At 39.0% G+C, this 20,973-nt stretch overlaps 1 long non-coding RNA gene and 1 pseudogene across 6 annotated transcripts; one reads left to right on the top strand and one right to left on the bottom strand.

Moving 5' to 3' along the window:
• Positions 1-23: 23 nt before the first annotated feature.
• LOC133741246 (uncharacterized) lies at positions 24-4,658 on the bottom strand. Of its 6 annotated transcripts, XR_009861749.1 has the most exons (11): positions 4,353-4,658; positions 4,017-4,248; positions 3,731-3,848; positions 3,529-3,601; positions 3,376-3,440; positions 3,078-3,161; positions 2,856-2,956; positions 2,474-2,556; positions 994-1,051; positions 488-543; positions 24-402 (listed from the first exon to the last, which is right to left on the bottom strand). It is a non-coding gene; the product is annotated as an uncharacterized LOC133741246 (long non-coding RNA). The 6 variants fall into 6 exon arrangements; XR_009861750.1 differs by lacking the exon at positions 3,376-3,440 and having other exon boundaries at positions 3,078-3,181; positions 4,353-4,655; XR_009861745.1 differs by lacking the exon at positions 3,376-3,440 and having other exon boundaries at positions 4,353-4,540.
• Positions 4,659-9,802: 5,144 nt separating this feature from the next.
• LOC133737419 (fatty acid amide hydrolase-like) overlaps positions 9,803-20,973 on the top strand; it is a 39,342-nt pseudogene continuing 28,171 nt past the window's right edge.

Here is a 20,973-nt window from a genome sequence, read left to right as displayed (position 1 = left end):
AACGGACTGTGCAAGTTCTGAAAGACAGAGAATTTAGTTAATATATATAAAACAACTGATGTTAAAACAGTTTCTTAAAAATACATCGATTCATGCTCCATATCAGGAGCTAACATTACCATTAATATAGATGTTCTGGTAATGTTCAAATATATATTACAAATGCTGTTAAAACAGCTTCTCCAAAATACAGTGATCTACTTATAGACTAACCTAGTGACTATATCAAAAATGACGTCAGTTGCTAAGAGATTGTTAGCCTAGTGATGATTAGCTGTGGAGGTTGTCCAAAAAGTTGCTGCCTCCATTTCTATTTACACAAAAAGTGACATGATATTTCAGTCCATTTTTTCCTTGTTCATAGTGTTTGTGGATGATGTTGCTGATTCAGTGCTTCCTTCCCTGTTATTGTGAAAGTAAGAAGTTATAGAAGAAGTCAAAGAAGTGATAGGTAAAGAAATGAAATTGACATGCATGTAGTTGTTACCTGCGGGGCTTTTTGTCTGGATTGCTAGCTGCCTGCCGTCTCTCAATGAAATCTCACTGTTGTCAATTAAAACATTTAGAAATCATAAATTTATATCAAACCAAATATCAGAATACTCATATATAATATTCAATCAGCAAACCTAATCACTATAAAAATCAAAGAAAGGAAAATAAAGACCATTACTAAAGAATCATCATCAACCTTAAGGTAAAGGACTGTATAAGGCAATTGTTAGGCTCCAAAAGTTATTTCTTGTTAAAAGTGAAGAAAGAAGATAATTTGAAATCGTATAAAAATATTCATTCAATCTTTGGAAGCATAATACTGGAAGCATACATTCTTCATGATTAAATAATAAGGCCGGTAATTAATTTCAAACCATAGTAACTTGCAGTAAACATAGATCTCATCAGGAAAAAAAAAAAAAGACGAACAGTTTTCATTTTATTAAGTTTTAACAAAAAATCTGAATGGGTAAATTCAAATTCATCCATCAAACTTACAAAATAATAGCTGAAGTTGAAGTTGCTGTTCAAGCTCTCTCTATGCTAATCTGCAATGCTGCAAAAACAACACTTTAAATAAACAACTAACTCACTCTTCCTTCCATTGCTTCCAAGTGCTAACACTTTAACATATATTTTCAAATACATTAACCAAGCATACATTTAATCACAATTAATTAAACACCAAAACTGTAGATTTAAAAGAGGATAACAATTATAAACTGCAACCAAGCCACTCGAAGTAAAGAATTGATCTAATAAACAAAGAGGAGCATATTATGCCAATTTCTACAATACCAATACCAATACCACAGTAGCCACTTTAACCAACCATATTTGCAGAAAAGGATTTTTCAAATCCCTAAGCATAACACAAAACAGAGAGAAACAAAAAGAATTTTCTTTTTAGGAAAAAATATCTAACCTCACATGATCAAAATAAAGCAAAAACAATGATCAAGTTCATACAGTAATGCTAATGATCAATTCCATACAATGATCAATGTCACACATGTCCTTGTATTAAAATATGATTGAAAATAATCTTCACTTTTGCCCAATTTGCAATCACTGTTCAATAATACTAATGTTAATATCCATGTTAGTGTTGCTTAGATAGATTACATTACATAAATATGTAAAGAATAAGCAACAGAAGCATACTTGGAAGACTTTGACTATTGATAGGGTTGCACTAACATTATTCTGTACTTATTATTATGCCAGCTTAGTAAACCATTTATTCTTTTATGCGCACTCTGAGATTTAGCCTCAACCTTACAGGTTCGCTTTGACATTGTATATTCATTTGTCACATCTTTGCATATTGGCAGATAGTTGAAACTGAAAGATTATTAAAGCCAATCCTTTCATTTGAAGAAGTTCCGGGTTCTTTCTCGCGAGTCTTTTAGTACCCAACTTTCTTGTATTCTTAGTCTTTATCTTCTTTGTCTCAATAAAAAGAATTATTGATGTTGGATTCTTTCCCTCTTTCCTCCCTCCACTCCCCTGCTCCTATTTTTTAAATTTATTATCATCACTCAAACTTATAGTAATTCTCTCCTAACATCTGTTGTTTATCATGCCCATCTTAAAGTATTCGGATTGCACCATCTTTTGCCTAACTTAAGACTCCAAATGCAAACAAACCTTATAGCAAATAATGAAAATTTATAAGAAGATAAGCATCATGGAAAGATTTTACCATGAATCCATCATTGATTCTATATGACTTACTACCACCCCTTGTCGCTTTATTCGGGCACGGAACCGAGGGTCATTTTTTTTACTTTACAAAACAGGGGACATGCTTGCTGGATCATGCATCTGTTATACTGATCAGTAAGATGTAAGCTTACTTACATGCAATCTCTACTTGTTACACACCTTCTTATATTATTCATATAAGGTATTACACATTCCATTATTAACCATAACAATGACATAAATATGAAAAACAGAGGAATATAGTTATTACCTGATCTTGAAAGATAGGACGTACAGGTGGCAAGAGGGAGAAGTTCTCATCTCTGATCTCTTCTGATATTCTGCTAATAGACCCTGCAGTAGGAATTGTTTTGATCATACTGATATGACTCGAATTATGAATGCAGCAAAGCAGGAAAAGACATGCACTTTTACAGGTTAGCTTCTTTGAAAGGTCATGATTCCTAGTTTCTACTAATGTCTGATTATTATTAAATTGTTAGGGGATTTTCAGATTACAAATTTCTTGTTTCCATAGGAATAATGATCAGTGATGATCAGATCATTGATTAATGACCATAAAATATTGTAAAATAATCTGTCTCCATAGAAAGTTAAAAAAAGGAAGAAATAACAATCATGACAAACCATACCTCAAGAGAAAGGCAACTGCATCAAGGAAGCAAAGAACAACAATCCAAAAATCAAAGAACAGAGCAATACTACCACCTGCCGTTTTTGTTTATTGAAATCCCTACCAAATGCAAACAATATTACGTTACTACAATAAAAAAGAAAAAACTGGAAGATAAACCACAGAATCTCAGATTAAAAAAAAAAAAAACAAAACAAAACCAACAAATTAGATCAAATACCTTCCACTTCTTTTCTTTCAAGCAAACAAAAGCTCCTCTCTTCTTCCTTCTCCTTCTTTCAAGCAAGAAGGATTCCTCTCGTCTCTGTTTGACAAATAACAAAACTTCAAGTACAAATAACAAAACTATCAAAACAAACTCACTTTATAAACCCTTGATCCATAATTAAACTTCACAATCTCAAGATTATGAACAAATCGAAATAAACCCATCAAAACAATCAATGCTAATCAATAATAAACCCATATAAAATTTCCGACAAAAAAAAAAAATAATAATAATAATAATAAAATGTCACCTAAAGTCATATTCTTTGTAGAGCCTCCAAAGAATATCTCTATCCACAAAAAAATATGATGCAGCCTAAACAATAAACAATTACCTCACAAATCAATTGATTTATTCACAAACCAAATCAATTAGATTAGTCCAAAATCAATAGCTCACTCACCCGTTAATCTTTCGCTGTCAATTCTTCTTCCATTTCCTCCACAATCACTCTGCCTCTCCTACCCCAAATCAATCTGTCACGAAAACATCAAATTAGACACACACCAAACAGTATCTCACAAAAACCCAACAAATAAGCGTCGAACCGAACAACAATACACAAAACAACAACATGCAGAACCCATCACCCAACAACTGCATACCTCTAGATGTGAAAAGCCCAGCCAAGAACGAACACAGAAAGAAACAGAGAAGATCACTCTAATCACCCCAACACTTTTTTGATCTAACAAAATCCAAACCTCATCATCCCTCTCCTTCCTAAGAAGGAATGAAAACACATAGAGCTCATCAGAAAAACCAAAACGCCAAATCAATCACAAGCAAGGAACAAACAAACTCTCAATGGAAGAAAAACAATCAATCACATGCAAGGAACAAACAAACTCTCAATGGAAGAAAAACAAACAGGACGACGACATGCACAACCTGTTCTCCCTAAATCTCACCCACGAACGCAGAGGTGAGGCAAAATGAAAGAGAAGGAACGTAGGGAGAAAGAAGATCGCGTCTCTGACCCCAACACCTTTTATACCCAAGTCAAACAGCAGATCGCAATTAAGCATAAACCCATCACCTGATTGATCTAACACGTTTATCTTCTAAACCCAGGTACGATTGATTTACTTGTAGCAGATCACCAACTGAAGACACAATTATCCTGAAGTCAAACACAATGCAAAATTACTATAGCAAAAGAGAAACCCAACCACTAATGAAGACAAACTCATGCCCAAATCTCAATCAGAACACAAAATCCCTCACCGATTGGTCTAGCACGATTATTCAAAACCCAGCGACACCAAAACCTGATCAAGCCCCTTCTAAATCGAATAGAAATAGACAGAACAACGACATGTAGAACCCATCACCCAACAACTACATACCTCCAGATGCGTAGAGCCGAGCTAAGAACGAAGAGAGAAAGAGAGAGGAAACAGATCGCGTCTATCACCCCCAACACCTTTTATACCTAGGTCAAACAGAATACCGTAATTAAGCAAAGAATGGAGGGCAAAACGGTCATTTCACAGTACCGGCTCGGCTCGAGCCGGCACTGTTACTAAGCCGATGAACAGTTAACTGAGAATTAGTATATAGTAAATTTGGAGAGTTAAGTATTTTCTTTTTTGTTGTAAAACAATAGTGAAAGAATTTGAGAGAGAGAAAGAGTTTAGACGTAGAGAATAGAATATGTGTATTCATCTCACTATGAGGAGGTTTATATAGGAGTACATGGTGTACACAAAAAGGTAACGTTTAATAGCAACGTCTTTTACTCCTACAGACAATTCTATCAATCACCAATCTATAGAGATAGGCACCTATTACTCAACATCTATTTACATGATTTATCCATAATTATTTACAACACTCCCCCTTGGATATTCCATGTCAATAGTGTTGCATAGGCTGTGTGCACTTCTAAGTTGCCTCGTCAAAAACCTTGCCAAGTAATAAAAACCATGTGGAAAAAAAACAACCTTGGTCGAAGGAGAAAAAGAGCACAACGCGCTTGAGTGTGGAGTAGCAGTATCACAGCTTTAGAGATAGGTGAAGTCTTCTTATCAACACCATAAGTAGGTAGTATGTCTACTGTTTGGTTCCAGTTTTCCTTAAGCTGGTCAACAGTCTCTTTTCTTGCGCGGGCGTGCCAGCACCGTTTGGATGCGGTCGTCGGGGGTGTCCCTTGACCTGACTTCTTTCAAGTGATTGTGGACGAGGAGAGCACCAACCTCGTCGTGGGATTCTTTGTGCCTCGTGGCGAGGACTTTTGCTGAGTTTCTTCAAAATACAATCGATACTCGATGTTGTAGATCGAGCAGAGCGAGCTAGAACTACTAGGAAGTGAGGAGAACTTGCTAAAGCGTGACTTTAGCTTTGCTGGAAGGTTTGGTATCACTGATAGTCGGCTCTTGAGGAGACTAGGACTGGAGTGTGACTACCGGTAAGAGAAGGAGAGGGTTGCTCTTAGAGAGGCTTGGATAATCTTAGAGATTGTTGTTGTGAATTGTGTGTCTAAGTGTTTCATTGTAACCTCTATTTATAGGCTACCATGCCAAAGTGTTTAGCATTAAACAAATGATAGTGGAGCATTAATTGGAGATAAGAAATGATGAATTTTGGAGATAAGGAAGCATAATTGGAGATAAAGAATGATGAATTTCGGAGATAAGGAGATAAGGAGGCATAATTGGAGATAAAGAATGATGAATTTTGGAGATAAGGAAGCACTTTCGGCTCCTTTATTCCTTCAATTATATCTCCATCAAGAATTCAGATTTTGACCGTGACTTCTTCATAACAAATGTTCCACTATGAGTGTAGATCATCCTGGTCAAATTTCAGAGCTTTTGATACAGTGGTTGGGCCGGAAACGCTGCTGGACCTCTTACAGGTCTAGTTTTCCAGTTTTGCTTCTGCAGAAAATTGGACTGATTGTTTGAAGACCTTCCACTCAAAACTAGCTCTGGCACTCTCATAATAAATGATCCTTGGGATTTCTAGATTTAATCTAGAAAGTTTTAGCTCATTTCGATTTTGTTTGGTTAGTCTTTCGCCCCTCCTTCCTTGTTTAGCTCGGTTTCTCCTAGCCGAAGTAGGAAAATGTGCTAAAGTTGACTTTTCATGCTTCCATGCTTCCATAGTAGGCTTTATTTAGCCTCTAAATATATATTTCGAACTTGTCGACAATATATAGCTTGAGCCACTGACATTGGCTCAATTTCTCCAAGACATGCCTTGTCAGGCCAAAATGCTCATTTTGGGTCCAAACATCTATGATGAGAGGGATGCATTAGAGTTGCTGCACCAAAACCTTGCCCGGTAAACCCAGTGGGAGAAACCCGTGGTCGAAGGGAAAAGATGAGCAAATGCATATATATGTCGAATCAAAGCATCTTCAAGATGTAGTATAAGTGGGGTGACCATGCTAAAGATGTGCCTCGTTAAAACCTTGCTAGGTAACAAAACCCAGTGGGACAAAATAACCCTGGTCGAATGACAAAAAGCGTACACGACAGTCAAATAAGTATACTTCAGGATACTCCCCCTGATTTCGACTCCCCCTGAAAATTACATGTTAGGTAATTCAGATAGTTTACGTAGACCAATACCTTGGACATTCTTCTGGAATGTAGACTTTGGTAGTTACTTGGTGAAGAGGTCTGCACGATTGTCTTCAGATCAAATCTGCTTAACTTCAATCTTCTGATGCTCCTGTTGTTGTTGATTGAAGGAGAACTTCAGTGCAACATGTTTAGTGTTGTCTCCTTTGATGAAACTCGTCTTTATCTGCTCTATGTAAGCAGCATTATCCTTGTAGATAATGGTCGGTTCATCAGTGGTGGAATGCAGTCCACATGTGCTTCGAACATGCTTTGTAACGACTCTTAGCCATGTACATTCACATACTGCTTCGTGAAGAGCTAGTATCTTAGCATGATTCGAAGAGGTAGCAACAAGTGTCTATTTCGTAGACCTCCAAGAAATTGCAGTATTCCCAATGGTAAAGACATAACCAGTTTGGGAACGCGCCTTGTGCGGGTCTGATAGATAGTCTATATCAGCATATCCAATAAGGCGAGCATCATTTCAAGGATCAAGGGGGTTAATTTGATCCATTCCTTGATGCGTAGGGATAGAATAAGCCCATATCCGCCGTACCTCTAAGGTAGCGAAAAATGTCTTTTATGCCATTCCAGTGGCGGCCTGCTGGCGCAGAGCTATATCTAGCTAACAAGTTCACATCGAATGAGATATCCTGTCTAGGGCATTGAGCCAAGTACAATAATGAGCCTATTGCACTTAGATATGGGACTTCTGGCACCAATATCTCTTCTTTATCATCTACAGGATGATACGGTTCTCTCTAGACTTCGGACGACCATGGGTGTGCTTGCTTTTATCCTCATTAAAGCGTCTTAACATCTTCTGGATGTAATTTGGTTGATGGACCAAAATTTCATCTACACTGTGCTCGGGCTCTAGGACGAGACAATGATTTGTTCTCCCAAGGTCTTTCATCTCAAATTCTGACTTCAGGTGCTTTGTGGTTTCCTTGATTTCTTCAGGAATATCAATCAAATTCATGTCTTTGACATAGACTGCCACAATTGCAAACCCGGAACTTGTTTCCTTAATAAACACGCATGGGCATAGTTTATTATTCACATATCCCATCCCAATCAAATATTCACTTAGAAGGTTATACCACCTCCGTCTAGATTTTTTCAATCTATAAAGTGAATGCCTCAAAACTAATGGAGAGCGTGTTCCGTGATCTAGAACTATTTGCATCGGGTATCATAAGTCCTTCAGGAACTTTCATGTATATCTCTGTATCGTGATCCCCATAGAGATAAGTTGTGATCACATTCATAAGCTGCATATTCAGTTTTTCAGAAACTACCAAACTGATAAGATAGCGAAACGTTATGACGTCCATTACGGGAGAATCTGTCTCCTCGTAATCAACCACAGGGCGTTGAGAAAATTCTTGGGTCACTAGACGAGTCTTGTGTATCACAATCTCGTTTTTCTCATTGCGCTTCCTTACAAATACCCATTTAAATTCTACGGGTTTAACATGGGGAGGTGTAGGAACAACAGGTCCAAACAACTTTCTCTTTGTCAAGGAATCTAATTTGGCCTGGATTGTCTATTTCCTTTTTTGGCTAGTCGTCTCTTCGTTGATATTGATCAACAAAGCAAGGTTCGAGATCATCACTTGTTATAGTTTCGGTGGCCACCACAAATACAAACATATCATCGATGATAATCTCATTCCGATTCCAAATCTCACTAAATTTACCGAGATTTCTCTCTTCTCGGGAGTGGGTTAAGAAGTTGGAGCGTCCCCCAACGTCATCTCTTCTAGGACGGACCCATAATCCAAATTTATCTCGTGAGATGAATCGGTTTGAGATTGCGATGTCAAGAGGATTCATTTGTGTCAAGTTTACCCTCTTCTGGGGATAAGAATCATTCGAACCTAATGGTCTACCTCGCTTCTGGGCAAGGATATATGACTGGTTAGCCGCCATGGTCGTACCTCGTCCATCTGGGACGACACATCCTACAGAGACGTCTATCCTTGCAAGCACATTTGCAGCAGGTATATATGATCTCGTCACTTTAGCTAGATCAGAGAAAATGTCTGGCATATTGTATTCTATACTCTATAGATCTAGAATTGTCCGCACTTCACTATTTTCGTGCGGTTTGGGGATCAAGATGAGACATTGTGGGGACATTTCATGTTAATTCACGCTGTTCATCAGGAACGGTGACATTCTTAACATTCTTATCTCCCCCTAATGGCGGGAAGATTGTCTCATCAAAGTGACAATCCGCAAATCTAGCTGTAAAGAGATCACATTTCAAGGGCTCTAAAGAGCACATAATGGATGAGACTCATAATCAACATGTATGCCCATCATTTGTTGAGGACCCAATTTTGTACGTTGTGGCGGCACAATTGGCACGAGGACTGCATACCCAAATGCGCGTAAGTGAGAAACGTCAGGTTTGTACCCAGTCACCAACTGTAACGCGGAGTAAGGTTGGCAGCAGTGGGCCTCAACGGGACCAACATAGCTGCATGCAAGATTGCATAGCCCCATGTAGAAATTAGAAGCTTGGTGCGCATTACCAAGATTCTATTTGCAAGACCATCTTGGGTGTGAACATAGAGAACTATATATGTTCAGCATCAATCCCAAGGGATATGCAATAATCATCGAAATACTTCGATGTAACTCTCCAGTATTATCAAGTCTTATGGACTTTATGGGATAATCCAGTGGTAAGCCATCAATTTCATGATTTGGGCGAGAGTTTAGCAAAAGCAGCATTTTCTTATGGATAGTAGTGTAGCATGTGATTACTTTGTCGATACATCAACCAAAACCATTAATATTTAATTGGTCCACATGGTGGTTGAATATGTGCACAAATTTCCCTTGCATTCTGTGCAGAAAAATGGTGGTGTATGTACTAGTCTTTGCATATGATGGTCTAGTATTAAATATTCTTAACGAGTATGGCATAGTGTGTCATTATATACAAGACCCTTATTCAGAAGGGGATGCACCTGCGATGAGTTGAGGATACAGTGCATCATACTTTGACCTGAGTGTCTCAAACGGTCATGCCTTCCAGAAGGGGATGCACCCGACCTGAGTGTCTCAAACGGTCATGCCTTCCAGAAGGGGATGCACCTGGGTATTAAGAATAACACTGTGATTCCAGAAGCACCCATGTTCAAACCTGAATTTCCGCCTCAAGGTTTTTTATTTCTGCTATTTTTTTTCGTTTTTTTCGTCTGAAAGGGAATTTGTTTTTATTCATATTGACTGAGTGAATGTGATGTGAAATCAGAACCAGAAACCGGGGTTGTTGTTGTGGATGAGGATGGAAAACCAGAAGAGTGAGAAGACAGAGTTGAAGTGGCCTTGAAATGTCTTCCAAACTATGATCCTGCTACCTGTTTGAGTGGGGAAGCAAGTCTATCTTTACGGTACTGGAAGATTCGCGATTATGCTTATGCTTATCGCTCCAAGATTGCAACCCCATCTATGGTAATTTCTTATGATTCTGTTAATTTATAACTGCATTTTCTTCTATGTGGTTGTTTTCTATTTTTGATTGAACTACTGTACAACATTCTTAGGTTGCAGAGCACATTATTTCAGCTTTAGAAGAATTCAGCAATAAGAAACCTCCTCAACCTTTGTTGCTATCTTTTGACGCTAAAGAACTGAGGAACCAAGCTGCAGCTTCAACAAAGCGGTTTGAGGAAGGTATTTTGGAAGCATCTCATTAATTTCAAACTTCCGACTAAACTTTCTAATTATTTAAGGTAGAATTTGGCAGCTATGAGTATGTTGATTATAGCATTGTAAATTCCAATAGTCTGCTATTCTGCTGAGATTCTCGTTTGTTTTGATGGTGTAGGGAATCCGATATCTATCTTAGATGGGATTTTCGTGGCAATCAAGGATATAGACTGCTGTCCTCATCCGTCCAAGGGTAAATCAAGAAGCTATCAAGACATCACCGATATCTTTAGAACATATGTGAGGTATAGGATCTTACTTATATTATGTCTATCATGATAGGTGGTACAACATGGATGCATGAGGTTCGCACTGTCAGTAGGGATGCAGTTTGCGTTTCAAAGTTACGTAGTTGTGGTGTGATTTTTATTGGGAAGGCAAATATGCATGAGATGGGCATGGGTACAACTGGAAATAATCCAAATTATGGGTAAGCATTTTTTCTTAGCAACTACTGATGGATTTTAATGTGGAGTGATGTTTCATATGCAAAATTTATATTATAGTCAACTCTATCAATCTTTATGATGCATTTATAACTGATTGTGTACACCATTTTCTTTATACTTGGACCCTTTGAAAAATGCAGAACATATGGTGCTGCAACTCAGTTTATGAGATCCGAATATATCTGTTTTGGTCTCTCATTATATGTCAGCTATGATTTCTCAAGATACAGGATTTAAAATGTAATTCATCTGGATCCTCAGGGTTCAAAGTAATGATAAATATAATAAATACGTGAGTTATTTTATTCTTATTACTGTATGAATGAATGTTTCCGATAAACTATTTCCCTCTTCCTCTCTCTCTTTACTTGTGTATCTCCACTGTCCATCTGGAATATCAATCTGATTTTTCCCTCTTTATACTTAATTCAGTCATTCTTTCCAGTATGATCATCCTCTAATTTTTATACGAAGCCTTTGTCGATCCTGTGTACTTATTTTTGAACTTTGAACTGATTAGTTCTGTATTTTTAAAAGCCTTTGTCATCCTTTGCCTTTTTATGTTTTCTTTTGTCTCACAATTATGTTGAACTTCTTACTTGAATATCACTGATTTGTTATTCTCAATTTGTTTCATTAGAACAACAAGAAATCCCCATGCACCAGACAGGTATACAGGAGGGTCTTCCTCTGGCCCTGCAGCAATTGTAGCATCTGGACTATGCTCTGCTGCCCTTGGAACTGACGGTGGAGGTTGTACTAAAGACATATGGAAGGCTTATTATGGTTTCTTATTTTATTCTCTACTAATTTTTTTTTTCATGCTTAAATCAATGTAAAAGGGCAGGTTCAGTCCGTATTCCTTCAAGACAACATATGGACGAACTGATATAGGAGGGTGAGTTCTTTCTCGTTAAGTTCAAGGTCAAAGATTACTTCTGCACTACATGCTGCATTTTTTCCTTAGCCTCTATTGTCCTTCTACCAGTTTAATTTTCAAAGAATTCTTACTTATTTTTATATTCTAAGCTAATTCTCAAAGCATAAAGCATGAACCAAGGAGTACTATCTTGAATGGAGCTACTAAGCTAAGCTCATGAATCATAAATGCAAAAAGGCAGAGGCTTAATGCTAAGACAATTTATCGACCACTAGTTTTTAGGACTAGCAACTGTTGCCTCATTCATCTATCTGATAATATTGGTATGTTGGAGAGGAATCCTATCCTTACTAGGACCTAGCATATTACTCTCAAAAGAAATTGTTCGCTCAAAAATCGTTTCGACAGCGTGTCATTGGGCCGAGGGCTTCTTTGGCTTACACGTGTCCTTCTGGAGTGGTGACGTGTGCGCGGGCGTGCTAACTCGCTGCCGGTAGGCCAAGCGAGGTTTTGTTCTGTTTGTAGATCTTGCGCCGATCTGACTTCTGATCACTTGATTGTGGGCCGAGGAAGGATCGATCTCGGCCGCGGGGTTCTCTTTGCCTTGAAAACAAGGACTTTAGCACGGATCGGCCTTACCTAGCCGCAGTGCTGTGTAACTCGGTGATTGAGGTGAAAGTGAAGTGATGATGATTCTTTTTGTGATTTTGTATTTTATATAAAATAAATAACGTAAAGTAAACAACAGAAAATAAAAGTGCAGCAAATAAAGATAACCAACAAGAATGTAAACCGTGGGAAATAAAGTGCATACAAAGTAAACAACGAAAAGATAAATTGCATGAATGTAAAGAGCAACATTATAAAGTGCAGGAAAGATAAATACCGGTAAAGAAAATGATAAGATAAACACGTAAATATTGATAAGTGTTGCTGAATTGTTGAAATGTATTGAGATAAAATTTGAGTAATCGCGTAGAGCGTTTAGTCGAGGACCACTAACAATGAATCCTATGGTTCTTTTTATAGTGAAATTAAACTACTGAATGAAGGAAAAGAAGCAATCTCAGCCTTTACAGCTAAGACCGTATTGATTACAAATAGAACTGTATTCATGTTTGTGATATTTTTGACGTTATCAATGATTGATTCTTTCATGAGCAATCAATCAGGTCTTGTAACTGATGATTGGCAATAGCACCTCCTGATGCTCATTCAAGTTAATTGCCTCAAACTTTGGTAACGTTTCTCCTGACAATCAATCTCTTTGATGTGCCGCGGCAATTAGCCGCGGTCATTCATTATGACTTGTGGGTCCACGGTCAATCATTATGCCTTGTGATTCATTTGATCTCTCCTGATTTAATAACGGCTCTCTGCACACGTTATCTTCGGTCATAAATTTGACAATAAACATTTGACGTGCCGCGGCTAATTTTGCCGCGGTCATTCATTAGGCCTTGTGAGTCATTTGATCTCAGTAACGGTTCTCCGAACACATTATCTTCTACCATAAAGTTGATAATCAACTTTGTAAATCTTTAATGTGCTGCGGCTAATTTGAGAATCAACTATGTAAATCTTTAATGTGCTAGCCGTGGTCATTCATTACGCTTTGTAGGTCGGGCCCACCTATCTGCCACGTGAGCCTTGCCAAATATTGGTTCAAACAGAGCCCCCCTAGTCCCTTGAGCTTCGGCATAGATGCTGACTGGTTAAGGGACTAAAAGATTATTTCTAGAAAATTTTCTTGGCAAGGCACACGCTCTATTATAAGCGTTATTGACAATCGGTGGAGCGCAGCAGCCACTCACTGCGGCTTTTCGTTACGATGCGGCTATTCAACCGTTCAAGTGCGGTCCTAAGCCATATTTCTTGCGGGCCCTACCCACCTGTGTGCCATGTGGGCATTGCCAATTTTAGGTTCAAACAGAGTCCCCCCTAGTCCCTTGAGCTTCGGCATAGACGCTGAATGGTTAAGGGACTAAAAGACTATTTCCAAAAAATTCACTTGGCAAGGAACACGCTCTATTATAAGCGTTGCTAACATTCATCATGCCACGGTCACTCACCCTGATTTTTCGTTATGTCGCGGCTATTCAGCCGTTTAACCGCGGTTCTATGCCAAATTCGTTGTGGGCCCTACCCACCTGTCTTCCATGTAAGGCTTGCAAAATTTGAATTCAAACAGAGCCTACCCCAATCCCTTAAGTTTCAGCATAGATGCCGAGTGGTGAAGGGACTAAAGGATAATATTATAGGCTTAATTGGCAAGGTATACTTTATACGCTTCTTGCCTAATATTGCTGACATCTCTCAATATTTGGCATGTTTCTAAGCTCATTACTCCATGGCCATTTAACCATGGTTCAATTCAAACATGATCTTTTGTTATGTCGTGGCCATACATATGCTGTTATTCGCTAGCCGTGGTCCTTCGCTTACTACGGCCATTTAATTGCGGCCATTCGCTAGCCGCGGCCGTTCCTTCTCCAGCCGCGGCTCTTCACTAGCTGCAGTCATTCAACTATTCAACCACGGTCCTTTGCTCCTCAAGCTTCTTTTGTATCTCTTGATCCTGTCCCACCATTTCCAATCTTCTAGCCAAGGCAAGTTCCCGTTGCTGCCGGCGTTTCTGGGTTTTGGATAAAGGCTCAATACGGTGATCTCTAGACACTCTGCCGTACCACCTATTGTCATCGGTGACCGGAAGCTTGTATGTCCGTGGCCTCCTTTCATCGTATCCCCGGGTGCCTCCATTATTCGGAGTAGAATTCCTGCTGGCCTAACTAGTGCGGCTAGTACGGTCATACACCACAGGAGATTTTCCTTTTTCTCGATCAGTCTGACCATGCTTTATTGGAGAACTTTCCTTCTTGCTGCTGTCATAAGGAGGGTTATCATAATAAAGCCTTCTACGAACAGGCTTTGGCTCAATCTTTGCGGCTACTGGTCTCTCTCTCTTAGCGTGCTCTTCTCCACTCCTTCCATAATAACTTGGTTCTGCGGCCGAAGATATTCTCTGACCGCCTTGCACTTGTCACTGAGACTTTTGAGAAACCCCTTGATCAAGCAGCTTACCCTTCTCCCTGACTCTGTCGTTGTCATGAGTCTTTGGTTGCAGAATTTTATCAAGACCAACCTCCTTCTGGCACCTTCCGCATAGCACTGCGGCCATTAGGACTTGAGCAGTTGTTAACTTAGAAGGAGAAAGCTTGATTAAACCCACCATCACCCCTTCAGCCAGAGAGAGGTCCTTCTGCTTTATCCCATCACTCATGTCGGCCGCCGTGGCAATCCCAGCACTTATCATATTTACTTTGGCAGCCGGGAAAGGGTCGCTATCCACTTTCATTGTAGAACTTGACTTGTCAGGGAACTTGAGCTTTCCCTGATCGATTAAATCCAGCATAACATCACGAAAGATAACACAGTTATTAGTCGAATGTTTCCAGAAATTATGAGACTTACAAAACATTCTTCTTTTCATTTGTTCAACAGATGGCAAAACATGTCCAGCAGATAATTTTATTAACATCGCGGCTAAAAGTTGATCAAAGATCAAATTAGCCTTGCGAATATCAAACGAATACGTGCATGGTGGAGATTTATAAGTGTCGTGTAGTGAACGTGCAATTGCTCCGTTTTCTCTAAAGCCTTGCATACAAAAGGTTGTTTCACAGTAAGCTCGGCCGAATTAATTTCGGCCATATCTTATTCGCTACATCACTCTTCAATATGGGCCGCGCCAACGGCCTGACTAGTGTAGTATGTGCCTTTTGAAGCAAGCCTTTTCTGCACTTCTTCTCTCAAAATTGCATCGTATCTGATGACTCTGGATTCAAGTTCATAAAGATCTCTGAATGTCAAACCAAGCCTCGCCAATGCCATCTCTACAAACTCGGATTCTGGTAACTGCGCTTTGCATCTGGCTCTTAGGAGTTTAAATCTCCCTATATACTCTTGAGCGGTCTCATTGGCCGTTTGAAAGTACCAACTGTTGCAGATGCATTAAACGGCTTATACAATGGATTATAGCCTGGAGAGAACCCCCAAGGGAACTATCCGGTACTGGCTGTAGCTGCTGGTACACTGACTGACTCATAAGGAGGGGTATACCCTGGTGGTAGGCCCCATGGATAAGCTACAGGATCATACGGTCGAGTACCAGCTGCAGTTGTAAAATCAACTCGGTTTGTTGTCCCTGAGGTTTGGACAATATGTGATTGCGGCTGCTGACTGAAAGATGGATGACTCGCTGTAGTAGAGGCTGACACTACCGTGGCGGTCGTAGCGAATGATGATGTAGGATGTGCCATGACTCCACTCGTAGAGATCCCACTTGACGTCGAAGCTGATGGTTGAACTGATGTCATTGGGAGACTTGACATGGGCACAATGAGATCTCTAGAGGTAGCTGATCTGTTTGGACAAAAAGAAGAGGTGTGGCCTTGTTGCCTACACCTGTAACAATGATTCCCTCGAGACTAGGCGTAGGGATCTGGTAACATTCACCGAGTGTGGTCCCATTGGGCGTGCCAAAAGATGTTCGCTCAAAAATCGTCTCGGCCGCGTATCACTGGGCCGAGGGCTTTTTGGCTTACACATGTCCTTCTGGAGTGGTGACGTGTGCGCGGACGTGCCAACTCGCGGCCGGTAGGCCAAGCGAGGCTTTGTTCTGTTTGTAGCTCTTGCGCCGATCTGACTTCTGATCACTTGATTATGGGCCGAGGAAGGATCGACCTCGGCCACGGGGTTCTCTCTGCCTTGAATGCAAGGACTTTAGCACAGATCGACCTTACCTAGCCGCAGTGCTGTGTAACTCGATGATTGAGGTGAAAGTGAAGTGATGATGATTCTTTTTGTGATTTTGTATTTTATATAAAATAAATAACGTAAAGTAAACAACAGAAAAATAAAGATAACCAACAAGAATGTAAACCGTGGGAAATAAAGTGCATACAAAGTAAACAACGAAAAGATAAATTGCATGAATGTAAAGAGCAACAATATAAAGTGCCGGAAAGATAAATACTGGTAAAGAAAATGATAAAATAAACACGTAAATATTGATAAGTGTTGCTGAATTGTTGAAATGTATTGAGATAAAATTTGAGTAATCGCGTAGAGCGTTTGGTCGAGGACCACTAACAATGAATCCTATGGTCCTTTTTATAGTGAAATTAAACTACTGAATGAAGGAAAAGAAGCAATCTCAGCCTTTATAGCTAAGACCGCATTGATTACAAATAGAACAGTATTCATGTTTGTGATATTTTTGACGTTATCAATGATTGATTCTTTCATGAGCAATATATCAATCAGGTCTTGTAACTGATGATTGGCAATAACACCTCCTGATGCTCATTCAAGTTAATTGCCCCAAACTTTGGTAACGTTTCTCCTGACAATCAACTTCTTTGAATTAGCCGCGGTCATTCATTATGACTTGTGGGTCCGCGGTCAATTATTACGCCTTGTGATTCATTTGATCTCTCCTGATTTAATAACGGCTCTCTGCACACGTTATCTTCGGTCATAAATTTGACAATAAACATTTAACGTGCTGCGGCTAATTGGCCGCGGTCATTCATTAGGCCTTGTGAGTCATTTGATCTCAGTAACAGTTCTCCGAACACGTTATCTTCTACCATAAAGTTGATAATCAACTTTGTAAATCTTTAATGTGCTAGCCGCTGTCATTCATTACGCTTTGTAGGTCGCGGCCACCTATCTGCCACGTGAGCCTTGCCAAATATTGGTTCAAACAGAAATATATCACCTAAAAAAAAAAAAACTATCAAACTGCATGAAGGCCCTTTTCTCGGTAGTGTGTTCAAAAGTTTTATCCAATGAAATGAATTTGATAACTAAATACTATTATGATATTTGTAGCCAAATTGGCAATGACCAATGCATCAGACTTCATGTTATATTGAGATAAGTATCATGCCAAATTGATTTGAGTTCTTTCCCTTCACAGGGCATTATGTGATTCTGGCACTGTGGAAATTATTGGACCAATTGCTTCTACAGTGGAGGATGTTATTCTAGTGTAAGTAATTCATCCTTCTGAACAGGTTCTCCATTGCACTCTTTGGTTCCAGCCTTCTCATGCTGTATGATAAACTTATCAGATTTGTTTTTACTTTTCGTTCTTAATTGGAGCAGACAGGCATGAGAATGGGGGTAAGTTACATTGATTATGTATGATGGTTTAGATGCCAAAGATGAAGTGGTTATTTTAGGAAAAAAAATTAGCTGTAGCTAGATGACATTTGAAGAGGAGCTGACGCCATATACAAGTTTGAAATTTCAGTCAAAAGGGTGAATAAAATAGTTCTGATATACTTTAACCAAGTGCGGTCCAGTTTGGCAACATTTATGCTGTCAGTTTATAGTGGATGGAGAGAACATAGGGAAGAAAGGTCGGAGAAATTAATGTTGGAAAAAGGATGGAGGGAGGAAGAAAACAGAAGACAGAAGACAAAATCTAATAAACAAAAATAATTTCCAGTAGTTTTCTCTTTACAGTTTTTGTTTTATGTAATCTTCTCCTGTCCCCTTCCCCCCCCCCCCCCTTTCACTGAAAATGTGGATGACATGGTTCCGATTTATATTTACCAAGTGGGAAACCGGTTTGGTAACATTTAGGTCGGTAATTAGTTTCACTCTTTAGCTTAGGAGATGGAGAAAATATAGGGAAGAAAGCTGGGGGAAATGGGGGTAAAAGGATGGAGAGGAAGGGAGGGAGGGAGGGAGGAAGGAAACAGACAATAAAAACCAAAAACAAGTATTATCTATTTGATTTATGTTTGCTTCGTCCCTCCCTTCCTCCTTCCCTCTTGTCTCCCTCCCTCAAATCTGTTCTTCTTTTCTCACACATACATTCTACATTCAAGTATTCCCTCCATTTCCAAAAAGAGAAACCAAAAGCTACGTACATAATCTTACAGAAATCGGCCTGCAGAAAATTGCCATTGAGTCTTTAAAATCAAAGAGTTGTTGGCTGAAGTTGTTACCAAAATCAGATACACCACTTTTTTTTTTTTTTTTTTAACGAAAAAGAACCCTCGGTTCCTCTTTAGGGCTATTTAGACGGACTCTTCTTGCTATGCTTGGTTCAGGTCCTTTTGTCATAAGTTTGATTCTCTCATGCCCTTGTTTTTCCTAGTTTAAACTAGGAAAGAACACAACTTTATTCGTTATGAGGTCTTGAAAATCAACACGTTGCACATATATACTTCTTAAAGCCCCAATTACTGTTAGCCTAATCTTTGGTGCATTGACAACAGTCACCTTGTACTTTACTTGTCTTCTGACTAACTAAATAATTTATCAGGTACTCAGCTATTTTGGGCGCCTCTCTTGCAGATAGAATTTGTTTGAAACCGGTAACTTTCGAAAACCTATTAGTTAATACATGCTTAAACAATATTACCGAAATGGCTCCTTATCATTCTTTTCGTTTTATTTTCCTTTTCAACTGACTTGGACAAATACCACATTCACGGCCAAAATGTGAAAAACTATTTACTGAAGAAAGTGACTTGCTGCATAAAATAGATTAAGGCACCTTTGTATATATATTTTATTATATCGGATTTTAAAAATGCAATGGCAAGAATCAATTTATATTTGATTCTAGTTATGATTGAGTACTCTGTTGATTGTGTTATATTGTTTGAATATGTGATCTATCTATGTGGGATTCGTCTTGTTCGGTTCAATTTTTACTACTCGTTTTACAAATAAATTTGCAGGTAAGAGGCTAAATGTCTCAGTTCCTACACCATCTTGATCAGCTTTATTTCCTTCATATAGTGTACTCTACACTACTTGTCTTTCACTATTTCTGTAGTCCCCAGCTTCTGTGCCAGATTTGTCATTATATGAAAGTTTGTAGGTACAATTCTTGTACATGTCGTATTGGCATTCCCATACAAAGCTCAAAGTCCATTTACTAATTTCGGAGAATCACAGGTAAATGCATCTGCATGGGATTGCAACTCCCCGAGTCAGTAGTCAGTTTCTTTTGGAGTCCGATTTTGGAAAGTAGGTTTTGGGTTTTATGTAAGGGAAAATTTCGCAAACAGTACACCAAGTAAATGCCACTAATAATTCTTATATATAAAGTTCTAAACCAAACATTTCGGTACACGAAATCTGAAACTCGACCCACTATCAGTACACGACGTCAATTTTTGACACCAAAATGTCCATTATGCCCTCAGTTCTTTTTTTTTTTTAATAATTTTTTTTTCCTTCGTTTTTATCTCTCTCTTCTTCCTTCTTCTGGGCTCACTCCCTCGCTTCCAACGCCGCCTTCCTCACCTCCACGCTCACTCCCTCGCTTCCAACGCCGCCCTTGCCCTCCAATTGAACACCCATTCCTCCACCCGAGAACAGGTTCTGCTCTAAATTTAGTAGCTGGGTTTTTGAATTTGATTGTATTCTTGTGTACAACTCTGAATTGTTGCATATCTTGTTCAAAGTTTGGATCTTTCTTATCTGGGCATGTTGCTTTTAATTCGAATTAGGAGGTTTCTCTATCTGGGTCTTTGATTTTGAAGCAGGAGTTAGATTTTCCCATTGTTTTTCTCTCTCTCTCTCACTCCTTCTCACTCTAAAAACTCTCACACTCTTTCTCTCTCTACTCTCTCTCTCTCTCTCTTTCTCTCTCTCTCTCTCTCTCTACGAGACAAATTGTGGTGTAGCTGTGGCTATTGCAAATTGTGTTAAAGTTCAGAGATTTTTCCTTGTTTTTGGTTCTGATTAAGTTTCATGGTTGTAGGTGATCAGTGCCTTTTTATGTTTCCTTTGTTGATATAGTTCCTGTTTGTACTTGAATACAGGCCCAGTTGAGAGAGGTGACATTGCAGGAGGAAAATGCTGCATATGAAAAGGCTATATCAAACTGTGAAAGTAAAATACAGGAGAAGATTGAGGAAGCGGAGTTACTTAGGAGGAAGTTAGAGGTGAGATTTATGGTCCTACAGCTTATATTTGTAACTCAGCCAATATTTAGTCAGATGTATGCGTATGCACCTGTGTTATCTTATTTTGGTGGCTGAGAAGTTAACAGAGGTGGGTGAACTCGGGCTTCTTCTCACATGAAAACAGAGGTGGGTTTCGTGGAGCCGGAAGAAGGAAGAAGAAAGAGATTAAAACGAAGGAAAAAAAAATAACAGAAAAAAAAAATTATTAAAAAAAAAAAA

The sequence above is a fragment of the Rosa rugosa genome, chromosome 3 (assembly GCF_958449725.1).
Source record: "Rosa rugosa chromosome 3, drRosRugo1.1, whole genome shotgun sequence".
In the NCBI taxonomy this organism is placed as follows: Eukaryota; Viridiplantae; Streptophyta; class Magnoliopsida; order Rosales; family Rosaceae; genus Rosa; species Rosa rugosa.
This window is presented reverse-complemented; position numbering and strand designations above follow the sequence as displayed.